This window comes from Apium graveolens, chromosome 7, assembly GCF_009905375.1.
Source record: "Apium graveolens cultivar Ventura chromosome 7, ASM990537v1, whole genome shotgun sequence".
Classification (NCBI taxonomy): Eukaryota; Viridiplantae; Streptophyta; class Magnoliopsida; order Apiales; family Apiaceae; genus Apium; species Apium graveolens.
Window position 1 is genome coordinate 102,316,397 of NC_133653.1, and position 17,027 is coordinate 102,333,423.

The following is a 17,027-nucleotide window of genomic DNA, read 5'->3' on the forward strand; positions in this document are numbered from 1 at the left end:
TACTTTTTATTAATTAATATCGATATTTTTTATTACGAAATAATCTAAATTGAAACTGAACTTTTAAGTTGTTTAAAAAGTGTGATATGAAAATTAGTAAGTTTTTAATGTAATATGATTTAAGGGTACTAGAAATAAGTAATACTAAAATACAATACGAAGTGGGGATGCATGTTATTTTTTTATTGTTTTTATTATAATTATTTATATGTTACTATAAATATTTCCAATTTCATATGTCGCATCTATATAATAATTTGTTTCTTATTATTTTAAGATATCTTGTTCTTTAAATATTAGTGTGTAAAAATAATTTATAATATATTTATGATAAAATATCACAAAGTCGGGCATTTTAAAAATATAATTAAATATTATTATTTGTAAATGATAATTTTGATTGATAAAATGTCAACATATTCAATAGAGTTTAATTATTTGGGCTTTATTAGTTGAGAATTTCAAATTGTAACTAAATTTTATAATAAATTTTTGTTATTATTTATACAAAACTGTATTATGCAAACTGTATTAGTGCACATTGTTGATTACGTTTTTGTCATATTGTTGATTACGTATTTGTGCTTTGCTCAAACTATTTTTAAACTTAAACTCTTTTTATTGTTTATGCTTTCGCTACATAATATCCAATCAAAATTTCTAACTCACAAGTCTACACTCAATATCCCACTCATAGTTCTGCTACAAATATCATGTGTAATATTATATATGTGAAAAATTAAAATATTAAAACTATTTTTTTTAACTTTAGCTATATATAATTTTATAAGATAAAAATAATTAAAAATATTAAAAACTGTTTTTAACTTTCTAAAACTTTTTTATTTTTAATAATGTTTGGAATTTATTTAAAAGACAAACAATATTAAAAAGTGGAGATTTTTATATACATATTTATGATTTATCAACTTCATAATATAGTAACATTAATTATTGTTTAAATATAGTTAATATGTTTTAAATTTTCAAAAGATTAATTTGGGTGGTTTTATAAAAAAATAAGGCTAATAATTTTTTTGAAATAAATTAAAAGTTATAGTTTCTCTACACTAGTTTTAATTATTGATAAGACATTAATTCCCAAAAAAATTTCAACTAAACCTAACTATTGTGTAAATTTTAATTACAAATATTTTAATATTTAACTAAAATAAATTTTGAACATGTTTTCATATAGACATTTAAATATTTTCTACGCTATTTGATCTGATTATTTTTTTTATTATGATTCATGATTCATATTTTTTGCACTTTGCCACGTGTATATATAAAGAATGTTCTATTATCTTATTATCCATGCACTAAAGACGCCTTTAAATTTAGAGCAACTCCAACAATATTTTAATTATTTCTCTATAAATATTATGAAATAATGAATTTAGAATATCATTTTAAATTTTAACTGCAACAATAATTCTTATAATCACTTATTATAATAATAATAATAATAAACTTGAAAGGAGGTGAATTAAAACAGGAAGAAAAGAGAAATTAGATTTTTTACCAAAAGTTGTTGAATTTGATAAACTCATATACAGTCAATTTAATACTTTTGGGCGGGATTTTTAAATTTTTGTAGAAATTTAAAATTTTAGGCGGGACTTTCAAATTTAAATCTGGCAAACTCCAAAACGACCGATTAAGGTTGAATTTAACCGGTCGTATTTGTTGCTCATATTTAACCGATTATATTTAGGGGGTCGAATTTAGTGTAAATACATCTGATTTATAAAATATTATGAAAACTTTCATATGTACGACCAATTCAAAAACAGATCTCATTTGCGGTCGAATTTAGTTAAATGCAACCGATTTTGAGCCAGTCACCGTTATTTTTTAGTGAAAAAAAAAACTAAATGAGAGAGAATAATTGTAATTGTTCATTGATATAAATGAAATAAGGAATACGTAGTAGCTTTTTACTAATAAAATATGAGAATTATGTTTTAGTGATCTAAGAAATCACTCAAAACATTATTTTAAGACAAATTTCTTATATTGAAAGTTAAAATATCATATTGAGAGTCACCTGAACTTGATCCAAGTCACTTCAACATTTAAGTAACAAGATAAACTGTAGCACGGTTATATTTGCAAGCTGTTACACTATTGTTTACACATATCATGGGAATTTCTAATATCTAGCTAGTGTCATGGTAGATGTACTCTATTAACATTATATAATCTCCTTCACCAGAGAAGATTAATTAGGTACTTGCAGGTTGTAAAACATAAAATTGAATTAAATATTAAAGGTAAAGTTATAGAAAATCAATGGAAATAAAAGAGTAAAAATGAATAATAGCTAGAGTGTGAAATTTGTGAATAAAAAATCATTTTTGTATGATGGAGTATTCCTTCTCAGTTTGTTGAGTTCAAGCTTAATTTAGTTTAATCTGTTGGGAATTTAACGAAAACTAACTTTATTACTCGTGTAAGGCACGGGCTAATTTTATTTATAAAAAATTGCTATTTTTTGTGTACTTTTACGATATTTGTATGTTGTTTCATACAATATTGTGTGATTCATGTTACAAGGACTGCTGTAACGATGAACATCCTTAAATTTATATTGTGTCGCGAATGTAAAGTTTATAGTGCACTCTTACCATTAACAATAATGGTTTTGTAATCAATTCTCAATGATATTTTCAATTGGGGATACCAAAAATATTATAATATTTAGGTGTCATGTTTATCAAAATATGGGGGCAAAATAGTAAATTTTTTTGCACGGTCGAACTCGAACTTCAAATTACTTCTCATAAGGTTCACGAGTCTTATCGAGACGATATTATTTTTTAATAGAAATATATTTTTATCTAAATATTTAATATTTTATTAATATTTTGTATATTTATTATAATCAAATTCGAGCATAACCTATCATATTTCGAGTTTTTGTCAATATTTGGTGAAATTGATTCAAGTTTTCGAGTCGAACTTGAGGCTACTGGACTATTAACGACCTGAGTTTCATGCTTGATTTAAGATTCAGGTGAAACCGAGCTCGTGCTCGCACCCGAACATTTTTAATCGGGTTCAAGCCTGAAAGTTTTCGACTCGGCTCGGCTTGATTATACCCTTAGTTGTAGTAAAGTTGATATTTCGAAGTGAGTTAATTACCCAAGTCTCAATATTTAATAAACTATTATTAAATGGTAATATATTATCAATAAGTTAATATGTTGACATAAAATCAACAAGTTATTTATTTAATATTTGTAAATTTTTTATAAATAAAAAATAATTAAAATCATGTGGTTGTACATGAGTATAAAATTAGTATATTGTAGTGAGCTGATTACTGAAGTCTTACAATAATTTTATTATATATCAATATTAGATTATATAGGTTTAGTCATCCAATATAAAGAAAAAAATATATAACTCGGTACTTCTTGTTAACAAAATATAATCAAATGAGCCTCTAGCTCAATCGATTAAAGTCAAATGTTTGGATATAGGTGTTAGAGGTTCAATTCTACAAGCCAATAATATTTTTCCATATTTATTCAAATAAGGACGCAAAATATTAATTTCGAATTATATGTTTTCCTTAAAAAATTTGAACCTATGGAACTTTTTACGACCTGAATTTCGAGTTTAAAATTTAAAGTTCGGTTGAACTAGAGTTCGTGCTCGAACCCGAATATTTTTAATCGAGTACGAGCCAGATAGTTTTCGACTCGACTCAGATTGATTATACCTTTAGTTGTTACACGAGTATAAAGTTAGTATTTCGATGTGAGTTAATTATCCGATTTTCGATCATTAATAAATTATTATTATATGGTAAGATATTATTAACAAGTTAAATATTTAACTTGATAATATATTGTCAACAAGAAGTTATTTATTGAATGTATAAATTTTAAAAAAAAATATAATCCCGTTATTGCACATGAGTGTAAAATTATTATATTGTAATCAACTAGTTAACCAAATCTTAGAATAATTTTATTCTATATAAATATTAAATTATATAGGTTTAGTCATACAAAATAAAGAAAGAAGTATCTAATTCAATACTCGATTTTATCAAAATTTAACCAAATGAGCTTCTAGCTCAATTGATTGAAATCATATGTTTATTATAAGTGTAGAGTTAGCATATTGAAATAAATTATTCAATCAAGTCTCAAATCATTATATTTTATATAAATATAAGGCAAGACACCTCGTGTAAATAAGTAAGTTCTAACTCAATACTTAATGTTATAAAATTTTAACCAAAAGTATCTCCAATACTAATAGACGTTCTCAATCGGTCAATGAGCAAAGAAATACTAATACAAAATGTAAGAACAAAAAACAAAAAGAACATCTCCTACAACATAATGATGGTAAAACTGAACATGTTCGAATTGGGAACTATATATTATATGGAAGCACGTACAACCGACAATCATGAGTACTTAATCTAGATGCATGTATATATATCGGTTATACTCGTACCCTAGTTAAGTTTCTATTTACCTATTTGAAATAGGATTTGGACCGCTAGGAACTTCATGAGCACTATCATTGACACTTCCCTCTCGCCAGTTCTCCGATCTATAAGGCCCTCCTCTCCGCCCCGGCGAAACAGTTGGTTGAGCATTGCCTTGTTGTTTAAAGCTTTGTGAAGTTGATTTTGGCACATAAGAAGACCTAATTGCCTCGTCTGTTATCGGAGTATGATGAGTAAGAGGTGGTAAGTGGGGTTCTGTTGGTGATACTATCGCGAGCATGAAAAAGAAGACGGTTGTTGAGGCCAGAATAAAACAAGAAATGAAGGAAAAATAGGACATTTTATTGCTAAGGGTAAGTGCAGTCTCCTTGGCCTTACCATGTGGATCGCAAACTTGATAAAAAGACTGGGTCAAACATGTGAGTAAAGATCAAACAGAAAAAATGGGCAAGTATCTAGAACTAGGTAGGGGATAGGATATGGTTTATGTGTGTATTGAATGTGGTCTGGTAGGTGGAAGCGGATAAAAGCATAAAACAGCTTCTAATGTTGGAAATAAATAAATTTGATTGTACCCGTGTGGGTCCACAACCATATGCAGTGACAAAATGTTACTAATAAAAGTAATGAAATGGTTGTATTTGCACTACTACTGCTATCAATTTCTCTTTTACTTTGTTCCTTTAAAGAATACTTATAAACTATTCGGCATCTACCTCTTTTCCGATTGATAACGTAAGCATTTTCAGTGGAGTTAAACAACAAGACTTTTAAGTGTTTTCATGAATAGCACTGCCAGATTTCATGCAGTTTTCGACAGAAAAATTCTTGGGGGTAAAAATCTATTATTTGAAAGTTTAACAAGTTTGAAACTCCAATTGTGTTCTGCGGTAGCAATTAGTAACTGGCAGGAATCTCTATTATTTACAGAGCATGGTTGAAAATTGAATTTCTAAATCCTCACACTCCTTTTAGAAGATAAATTCACGTTTGATTCCATTAACTGCTTCTTAGTTACATTTTGTTCAAATGTTATTTCTCCAAATCTTTTGATATAAATTGTAGCATCCCACCTGATTATAAACGAGAGGATGGACATTACATTTATTTATATCCCAAATGCTGAAAGACAAATGGTCCAATTTAAAGAAAATACTGCTCAATACACATTTTAGAGAAACATTATTTTATTTTGTACTTGTATCCATACCTAGCTCAACAGAATTTTGTTTCTTGATAACAATAGCTACATTCATCTCTTATCAACTATCCAAAATGTAAAGGCCAATTTTCTTATGAAGGTGAGTATAAAATGATTTTAGGGCTTTCTTATTTAGCCGAGAGCCCCTTTTGTTTATTGAACTGCCCCACAATATTTTCATAACCGTCCTCGGAGAATCTTTGACAGACCAAGTGAGCGAATTCTGCCCCCTTTCTGTTTCTATGGTTCTAAACCAAATGTCTGCCTCATCATCCATATAGATTGCAGCACAAAGTACCCTAGCTCTGGGTCAGTGGTGTTGTATAATTGGATTTTTTTTCTCATTTATTCAACCATCTTCTAGGGTCTTTACGCTTGAATTTTGGAAATTCCAGTTTTGGGGTTTTGTAAGGTGAATACGATTGAAGGTTTCTTGTTGAACTCCATTCATTTTGTTATGAGTGTAGGTGTTGGGTTTGGGGTATGAGTGGCAAGGTGAAAGGGGCCGTAACAGTGTTTTGTGTGAAATGAAGGTATAAGGGAGGAGCATGAGACTTAAGGGTAGATGTAATATAAGGGCTTGTGAGGGGTGGAGGAAAATAACCTTAAGTGTTCAGTGAAAACGAAGTGGTGCTGATGGTTTGAAATTTCGAGTTGAGGTCTGAGATCACATGTGAGTCAATGATTCTAGCGTTGAGGCTAAAGGTTTGTGGAACCTTTGTGTGCACAGATGTGTAACCAGTTGTGTTTTGTGTGGTGTTTGTACGGAAAGAATCAATAACAATAGCATAATGTGTAGAAGTACTGGGAGTGATTGTTACCTGATGTTGAGAAAGAGGGTTTTATTTTGAGGAGCTTCCAGACTCTTGCACCACTTCCTTAGTAGCTATGGTGGTCTTTATGAATTCCATAAAATCATTGAGGGTGTTCCTGAGCTCCGTAGTCTCCTTGGTGACCTGGGTTTGAAGAAGCGTTAATTGGCTCAAGGTAGAAGTGTTGGTTTCTTCTAAAGAGATCAGTTTGGTTTCAATTGTGGAAATAGCCTTATCATATTTTTGTACTGTTTTTCTATCATGGTTTCTGAGGAAGGGAAGCTCTGATACCACTTTGTTAGCAATGGTTAACAAATTACTTCTTAGGGTTAGTTGTTTTTGGTATTTTCTGAATAATTGAACAAGAAAGACAATAAAGCTGAAAAGAAATAATTTGTTCTCCAAGATAGTCCAACAATTGGGACCAATTTTGTTTATATCACAGACCCATCACTTGCCAGCCCGTGACTAACTTTAACAGGTGGCTGACGGAACCGTTAAACATAACAAAAGGATAAACAACAATTTGACACTATGACAACCTATGCTGAGAAATAAACAAAAGAGGCTCCCGCCTAAATTGAAACTCAATTAGGTATTTTATCGGGTCAGGACCCGAAACGTGACAATATATAACCCAGTTCGATGAGTTGCGGAACTATGTGATGAACCAGGAAAGGTTTCAAAGAGAATCATACTATGTAGACAATTTTATTAGTGGTCTAAAAAATGAAATCTCACAGCATCTATACAACCATAAGCCACACACTATGCAAGAGGCTAGAGACTTGGCCAGAGGTTAAGAGCACTACCTAACTATACTGGATAAGAGGTATAAAGCAACTTCTAAATGGAATGCAGCAGCGCCACCAAAGACCCTATATTCTGGATCATAAAACTTTATTGAACTGGCTACACCCATGAGTCCAGTGAAGCCAACCACTGATGGATTCAAAAGGTTATCAATAGCTAAATTAAATGAAAAGAAGGCAAAGGGACTATGTCTTTATTGTGATAAAAAGTATGAAATAGGCCATGACTGCATGAAGAGGAAGTTGTTTATTTTGATTGGAGATGAACCAGAATCCTCACCACCAACTGAAGAAGAATTGGCCATCTTGTTGGATGAAGGGTGTCCAACTCCAACAGAGCAACCTAAACAAAATGAATCCAAGGTTTCACTGCATGCCATGCTAGCCTCAACTGGTATGTGCACCCTGCCACAAAATAGCTTCATCAATACTAGGCCAGTTTCCTTACTGGTAGAGAGTGGCTCAACCCTAAACTTTATTTCCCACAACCTGGTGAAGCACTTACATTTAAAAACTAGCCCCTGTACCCCCTTTGAAATCACTGTTGTCAATGGTGAAAAGTATTAGTGTTTGTGCCTTAGAGACAACACTATGATATTTTAGTTTAAGACATTAGGATTATTAATAATGTTTATGTTCTATCGATTATTCTCTTTATGATTTATTAATTTTTAATTTACTACGATATAAATGTTAGATTAATAAATGTCCTTGGAATATGATATGCAATTCTATATCTCTAAGTACGTGACTTAGAAATGAGATTATGAGAATAATATCAATATTCCTAAAGGTCCCTAGTCGAGTATTATTATTAAGGGACAATAATAATGCATTAAGACTGGTGTGTTTGTTGACTGATGATCACATCTCATTGATCATAGGTATAGTGACACTAAAGTAAAAAACATAGGCAGATGTATATGTACATGGTGTTGGACAGACCCAATGTGAGATTTTACATGTCTGTTGTGTCATAAGTAATTTTCACAGTGATAATGATGTATTGATCCTTAGACCTGAAGTCATTATATTTCTATACAAGAATTAATATACATTGATTTCATTAAAAGTTATCCTTGACCGGGTAATGATAAAAGTGAACATTGGGTATATTATGAATCGTATGAGTAATATGAATAATCTAGATGAGATTTAACCCTCCTATTTTATGAATGATATTACTGGCCTTTTGTATGAGCTAGACTATGAAATGCGTGGTCACGCTCAAATGTTGATTTGATATGATAGTCTACTCATTGATCAAGGAAACTTGGATTAAACTATGATGAGGATGACACATTACATGCCTCTAGTTTAATCTATAATATTTGGTTAAAGGGATTATATTACATTGTACATGATTCACAAAAGGTTTAATCGATCACCGATTCAATTATTATTACTTGGGTAGCAATGATGTATTACTAGATGCCGCTCATTGTTTACGATTTTAAATTGAATTTAAAATTCGTTGCCAACGTAATAATAACCTATAGGGTCACACACTAAGAATGCTTGAAGGATTATTTAATTTAAATTGGATTTAAATTATATTAAAATAATTCAAATTATTTATAATATTAATTAAGTATGACTTAATTAATTAGATAAATATTAATATTCGAATTTACTAATATTAATTATGAATTTTTTTGTTAAATAATTAAGTGAGACTTAATTATAATACAAAGAGGAATTTTGAATTAATAATAACTCTTAATTAGTTAAGAGTTATAATTCATTTTTCTACTCTTTATATAATATCTCTTGTGTGGCTGATTTTGCAAGCAAGACTTTTACTAAAACCCTAGCCACCAAGGAAGAAGATGGAGAGAGCAAGAAGAAACGGGTTTAAGCTAGTACACATCTAATCCTTGAGTTCAAGCATTCGTGTGGATACCGATAGAGCGTAGATCGCGAGAGCGGGATGCGTGATGATTGAACAAGCTTTGGATCTCCATTAGTCAACCAATTGGTAAAACTTCTCAAGGTAAACAATCTGATCTATGAATTAAATATATGTTTTTCGCATGGATCCTGCGGTGGGTTTCAAAAATTTTGATTTTTTACGTTTTTAAATACTGTTTCCGTTGCGTTTATGTGCTCGAAACCCAACAATGGCATCAGAGATACTTGCGAATAATGTTTAATTCGTTTATGTGTTTACTGGTTTTATGATGATAACATGTATACAATATTTCATGACTGTTATGTATCCGATTTTGTATGTTTTACATGTTATTATGTTTATATATGCGTATGTATATATATGTTTTGAATATATGATATTCATGAGAGTTGTATAATCATATGATGATTATATAATCTGTATATATACTGATATATATATATATATATATATGTTTTGTGTTTGTTCTTATTATATGAATCGTATTTGATATGATTCTGAACCGGATGCAGCGGATTTGCTGAAATCTGTGTCTAGTGTCCGATTTTGGCGAACAAATACGTTATTTCATATGGAATTGAGCGTCTGAACGTGTTTGTAAGGCGTTTGACGTAGTTTTGGCCCTGTAATATGCGATTTAATGTTATCAGATTTAATTTCAAATTTTCTGATTTTTTTCGATATTTGGTTTTTATGATTAAATCATGATGGGTATAATATGTTAAGATCAGATTATGTGTTTTAACATGTTATTTTGTGTTAATTGAGTATGGTGGATGGTTATGGCTTATGACCTTAGGCTAATGATTTTGCTTTTTCAAATACGGCTTGCATGTCGTTTAATCTTGTAATTATTAAATCTCGAATGTAACTCGAGTTCTTCTTGTAAGTTCATTAGATTAGTTTTCATATTTCATTCTTGTAATGTACATAAAGACATGAAGATTTGAAGATCAAGGGTAATCCCACACGGAGGCCATCCGCGGAAGCAATACAAGAAAGAAGACATGTAATAGTTAGCCTGTATTTATTTTCCACCTTAGATTGACCTAGATCTTTGTCATTAGCTTGATAAAGATCACATAGGATGAAGGCATAACCAACCATGTTTATTTATTGCACTTAACATATATATGCGCATATGATGAATGTATGTGTAGAGTAATTTATAAAGATAAATGCTTAATTAGATTAAGGATGTATGTATTAGATACGATACCCATGCCATGCTTGCTAACGAAGATAAAATCTGTAACGATTCAAGATTTTAAAATGCACGAACGATTATGAGATTCTCGTGTTTATGAAACACATAATAAAATACAAATTTTCTTTATTTTTGACATGGGGCGATTTTGTCAAAAGCGAGTTCATTGAACTTGTAAGGTTGTTGGATGTTGAGTGGCATTTATGAAACTTTGTAATGTTCTAATAAGCTTTGAATTGATGTCTATGTACTCAAGTTGTTAGGTATTTTAACGTGTTTTCGAGTGTTTTTGCATTTCAGGCATTATCTCGGTAATCAGGTGCATTAGCATTATTTTGGTGCTAATTTGGTTTCAAGGTTGTGTTGGAATAAAAGCTCGTTGAAAGCCGGCTCGAAGCTACAAGAAAAATAAAGAAGTCAGTCTTGGCAGAAGCCCAGCGTGCCCGCGCTGATCAAGCGCGCGGTCGCGCCGAAGTTCAGAATGCCAGCGTGCCGCGCTGATCAAGCACGCGGTCGCGCCGTGTCGGGATGCAGAATTCTGTTTCTATTATAATTCAAATTGGGAGACTTCTATGTTATATGGGGCTGCTATATAAACAACTCTAGGTCATTTTTAATAAGTAATCAAGCCAGAGATATATCAAGGAGAGCGTAAGAAGACCGATTTAGCACGATTCAACGAAAACGAAGAAGATCTTGTTTTTACTTGTGAACTTTGTTTTAAGTTGTATTTGGAAGCTAGTTTTTCTATTTGTGAACCTTAATCTAGTTTTGTACTTGGTTTTATTTATTCATTATAAAGACTACGTTTTATATCCCATGCTTTCATCAGAACCCAAGTTGATGATGAGTCCGATTAAAGGCTAATCGTTATCGTGGGGTTCTAGCGGATTTATTTATAGATTTCTTTAGTTGAATTGTTTGATGCCTTAGTATGTGGTGATTGTATGCTATCCTAGTATTGGTTGTGCGTATTCGTCTTATGAGCGTCATGAAGTTATAAGATAGTGTGTTAATTCTTATTGAAGTGAAGATGAATTTAAGGATTTAGAACTTGTCATGCTAGCGTAGGTTCATGTATTCGATATGCATGATTCCTAGGTAATTTTAACCATCTTACTTGCCCTGTGTAATCAAGATAGATAACTTGTGCTTAAGCCATTATGTTGTCAAATTCTATAGACATATAGGGTCTCAATATAATTTGTGTTTATTCAGCTTCTATCTCTTTTTTGGATGTCTGGTAATATGGTACTCGTGCAACGAAAGTTGGCGTTGATCAGTTTCTTGTTGTCTGATTAGTGTCATCAACATTGCATGCTAAGGTTAAGAATAATAAGGTTATTAAATGAAGTCTTTAATAAAGTTGGAATCCCATGTTTCTCGTATATATTAATTCAATCAATCTTATTCTCATAGTTATAATCATTAGTTAATTCTTAGTTATAAACAACCTCAATTTGTCATCGTCTTAGCATTGAATAATAACCATACATTGTTGCTTAAGTGCGTGAATTAATTAGTTAATCAATACAGTCTATGTGGGAACGAACTAGAAAAGATTCTATACTACTTGCGAACTTATATACTTGCGTGTATTATTAGCGCATGTTTAACGACTAACAAGTTTTTGGCGCTGCTGCCGGGGACTGCAGTGTTAATTGATAGTTTATATGCTTTCCATCAGTGGTCGTTAAAGTTCATTGACTCGGACATTGTTACTTATCTGTTTTCTTGTCTTATTTCAGGTACTCTAGCGAGGGTGTATGCATACGCGTTCGTGTACTGGTAAGAGAACACTGGATAAAGCCGAGGAAGAATTTGTGGTAGTTCGTAAGCAAGTTTTTGAGGAAGAAAAATAATGTAGAGGGAGAAGAGAAAGTCAAAGAACCAGTTGTAGTAGCGATGGGAGATCAAGCAAAAAATCTGAAGGCTTTGATGGACTATTCTCAGCCTAAGATTAATGACATTCAGTCAAGTATCAGTAGACCGACCATCAGGGCTAACACTTTTGAGATCAAGTCAAGCACAATTTAGATGATACAGAACTCAGTTCAGTTTGGGGGTTCTCCTACTGAAGACCCCAATATGCACATCATGAATTTCATCGAGATTTGCGACACTTTCAAATTCAATGATGTGACTGAAGACGCTATCACCACTTGGGAGGATCTCGCATAAAAGTTTCTCACTAAATTCTTCCCCATGGCGAAGACTGCTGCAATCAGGAATGCTCTTCCCCAGTTTGCTCAGGAAACTGGGGAATCTCTGTATGAGGCTTGTGATCGATATAAGGAGATGCTAAGGAAGTGCCCACACAATGGCATGCCTGATTGGATGATTATTAATTATTTCTACAATGGATTGGGTGCTACTTCTAGACCCATGCTTGATGCAACATCAGGAGGAACCTTGTGGGATAAGAGCTATAATGAAGCTTATGAACTTATTGAACTGATGGCTACTAATGAGTACTAGAATCCTTCCCAGAGAGTGACTCAGGGGAAAGTCGCAGGAATTCTGGAGTTGGATGCAGCAACTGCCATCGCTTCCAAACTTAAGGCTTTGACTATGAAGGTGGACACTTTGGCTAATTATGGAGTTAATCAAATCACCAGTGTCTGTGAACTTTGTGCTGGTGCCCATGAGACTGATCAGTGCACAATTTCTAGTGAATCAGCTCAGTTCGTGAGCAACTTCCAGCGATCGCAGCAACCAGTGCTAGCCACCTATCATCCTAACAACCGCAATCATCCTAATTTCAGTTGGAGCAATGCTCAGAATGTAGTTCAACAGCCTTATCAGCAATACCCAGCCAAGCAATACAACCCCCCTGGTTTTCAGCAACCACAGTATGCACCTAGACAACAACTCTAGCTGCAACAAGCCAATGAAAAATCTGAATTAGAGGAGTTGAAGCTTATGTGCAAGAGTCAAGCTGTTTCTATCAAGACCTTGGAGAATCAAATTGGGAAAATTGCCAATGCCTTGCTAAATCGTCAGCCTGGTACACTACCTAGTGACACTGAAGTGCCAGGAAAGAGGAAAGCTAAAGAACAGGTAAAGGCAATCACTTAAGGTCTGAAAAGGTTGCGAATTCTGAACAAACTCGTGAGTTAACTAAAGAAGCTGAGGCTGAGAAAGAAGTAGAGCAACAGGATAAAGAAGTGGAACCAAGGAAGACTACTGTTGAGCAAACTCCACCTGAGGGTAATACATGGGAGAAACAGATCTATCCTCCACCGCCTTTTACCAAGCGGCTACAGAAGAAAAAGCTGGACAAGCAATTTCAGAAGTTTCTGGAGGTGTTCAAGAAACTTCATATCAACATACCTTTCGTCAAGGCTCTTGAGCAGATGCCTAGTTATGCAAAGTTTTTGAAAGGTATTCTCTCTCGAAAGGTGAAACTAGATGATTTAGAGACAGTCGCTCTCACGGAGGAATGCAGTGATGTGTTGCAATAGAAGTTCCTCCGAAGCTTAAAGATCCAGGAAGCTTCACTATTCCATGTACTATTGGAAAAGTATCTTTTGACAGATGCTTATGTGACTTGGGAGCTAGCATCAATCTGATGCCCTTGTCAATCTTCAAGCAGTTGGACTTACCTGATCCCAAACTGACTTATATGACCTTGCAGTTGGCAGACTGTTCTATTACATACCCGCGAGGTATTGTGGAGGATGTCTTGGTCAAGGTTGATAAACTCATCTTCCCTGCCGATTTCGTCATTCTTTATTTCGAGGAGGACAAGAAGATTCCCATAATCTTGGGAAGACCTTTTCTGGCGACTGGCCGAACCTTGATAGATATGCATAAGGGTGAGCTCACAATGCGAGTTCTAGATCAGGATGTTATTTTTAATGTGTTCAATTCATTGAAATTTCCTACTGATAATGAGGAGTGCTTAAAAGTGGCATTGGTCGATTCGGTAGTCACATCGGAACTTGATCAATTGCTAAGGTCCGATGCCTTAAAGAAAGCCTTGTTGGGGAATTCAGATAGTGAATATGATAAAGGTGACGAACAATTGCAGTATTTAAATGCTTCTCTTAGTAATAAAAGACATGGATATTTAAAAATTGGAGAAAACTGGATTTCATTGGTAGTTGTGTGGCTAGGTGTCAAATGGTTAGTAGCCGGCTCATATTTTTATGAGTAGTCTAGGGTTGAATGAGATGGAGCGAAACGCACTCATTCAGAAATTGTTAAAAAAAGAAGAAAAGAATAGAAAAGAAAAGAAAAGAATAAAGGTTATGAATAATTGATCAAGAATGGGCTCTTTAGTACTCGAGTTATTAAGTTCTTAGGGGACTTTGTGCCTAGTGACCTAAGACTTTTATAGTCTGGGATCCGCTAACCTAACGCTCGTTACATGGGTACTCTTGTATAAGTCTTTTGTGGACCTCACTCATTGCACGATAAAATTAGCATACTTGTGTTATTTTATTATGAATAAAAGCATGAATCCATACAAAACTCTGATATAAGAATTGAAGTGTTATAAGTTATTTTGAGTTTAAATTTTATTTTATTTATAAACTTGCGATTGTCTTGATAAGTATTGAGTCATGATTGTCGATCTAGTTGCGATAGTACATCTGTAAGCATTTGCACACACGCACGTCTCTAGTTTGTAGGTTGATTTGTGAGATTTGGTTTATCTTTATGCGAATAATTGCATTTGCTGAGATGTTGCTCGTTGATTGGTTTAGTTACTCTATGGGGATCATTGCATTCATATTAGTTGCATTCATGCATTTTTATTTCATGTTCTTTAAGTCTGTTTATGCTTGAGGACAAGCATCGATTCAAGTTTAGGGGTATGTTGAGTGGCATTTATGACACTCTTTATAATGCTCTAATAAGCTTTGAATTGATGCCTTTGTACTCAAGTTGTTAAGTGTTTAATGTGTTTTCAAGTGTTTTTGTATTTCAGGCATTATCTCGGTAATCAGGTGCATTGGCATTATTTTGGTGCTAATTTGGTGTCAAGGTGGTGTTAAAATAAAAGCTCGTTGAAAGCCGGCTCGAAGCTACAAGAAAAATAAAGAAGTCATTCTTGGCAGAAGTCCAGCGCGCCCGCGCTGATCAAGCGCACGACCGCGCCGAAGTTCAGAATGCCAGCGCGCGGTCGCGCCGTGTCGGGATGTAGAATTCTGATTCTATTCTAATTCAAATTGGGAGACTTCTATGCTGCATGGGGCTGTTATATAAACAACTCTAGGTCGTTTTTAATAAGTAATCAAGCCAGAGACATATCAAGGAGAGCGTAAGAAGACCGATTTAGCACGATTCAACGAAGACGAAGAAGATCTTGTTTTTACTTGTGGACTTTGTTTTAAGTTGTATTTGGATGCTAGTTTTCTTATTTGTAAACCTTAATCTAGTTTTGAACCTGGTTTTATTTATTTATTATAAAGACTACGTTTTATCTTTCATCGGAACCCACGTTGATGATGAGTCCGATTATGGGCTAATCGTTATCGTTGGGTTCTAGCGGATTTATATATGGATTTTCTTAGTTGAAGTGTTTGATGCCTTAGTATGTGGTGATTATATGATATCCTAGTATTGGTTGTGCATATTCGTCTTATGAGCGTCGCGAACTTATAAGATAGTGTGTTAATTCTTAATGAAGCGAAGTGAATTTAAGGATTTAGAACTTTCCATGCTAGCGTAGGTTCATGTATTCGATATGCATGATTCGTAGGTAATTTTAACCATCTTACTTGCCCTGTGTAATCAAGATAGATAACTTGTGCTTAAACTGTTATGTTGTAAAATTCTATAGACATATAGGGTCTCAATATAATTGGTGTCTATTCAGCTTCCATCTCTTTTGTGGATGTCTGGTAGTATGGTACTCATGCAACGAAAGTTGGCATTTATCAGTTTCGTGTTGTCTGATTAGTGTCATCACCATTGCATCCTAATGTCAAGAATAATAAGGCTATTGAATCAAGTATTTAATGAAGTTAGAATCCCATGTTTGTCATATATATTAATTCAATCAATCTTATTCTCATAGTTATAATCATTAGTTAATTCTTAGTTATAAACAACATCAATTTGTCATCATCTTAGCATTGAATAATAACCATACATTGTTGCTTAGGTGCGTGAATTAATTAGTTAATCAATACAGTCTCTATGGGAACGAACTAGAAAAGAATTTATACTCCTTGCGAACTCGTATACTTGCGTGTATTATTAGCACGTGTTTAGCGACTAACATGGGTTTTAAGCGAGACCGTTCTGACTCCCTCACTACCTTGAAATTAAACCATTGACGAATATTGATTTGAAGTATTTTATTCAACGAAAAATTGGGAATCTCTTTATGATGGGATCATGATTGTTTTAAAATTAACAAAACCTAAAGTTAATCTTAAGTTGATCAGATGCCTTTCAATAAGTCTAATGCGTTAACCCTAGATCTATAAGGAGTGGGTTCGCCAAAGAGAAGTACTCCCATCTATCGTGGGAGATGTGTTGAAGTATATTGATGCTTTTGACTATTAGGTTTGACATAACTAAGTTACCACAATAGGATTGTGAACTTAGAGGCATAGAGTTTGGCGAGATTTATTAGATAAATATGAACAAATT

At 33.1% G+C, this 17,027-nt stretch overlaps 1 long non-coding RNA gene and 1 other non-coding gene across 2 annotated transcripts; both read right to left on the reverse strand.

Moving 5' to 3' along the window:
* Positions 1–4,207: 4,207 nt before the first annotated feature.
* On the reverse strand, positions 4,208–7,824 carry LOC141672048 (uncharacterized). The gene is made up of 2 exons (XR_012555350.1): positions 6,497–7,824; positions 4,208–5,547 (listed from the first exon to the last, which is right to left on the reverse strand). It is a non-coding gene; the product is annotated as an uncharacterized LOC141672048 (long non-coding RNA).
* Positions 7,825–12,638: 4,814 nt separating this feature from the next.
* On the reverse strand, positions 12,639–12,745 carry LOC141675789 (small nucleolar RNA R71). The gene has a single exon (XR_012556423.1). It is a non-coding gene; the product is annotated as a small nucleolar RNA R71 (small nucleolar RNA).
* Positions 12,746–17,027: the final 4,282 nt, after the last annotated feature.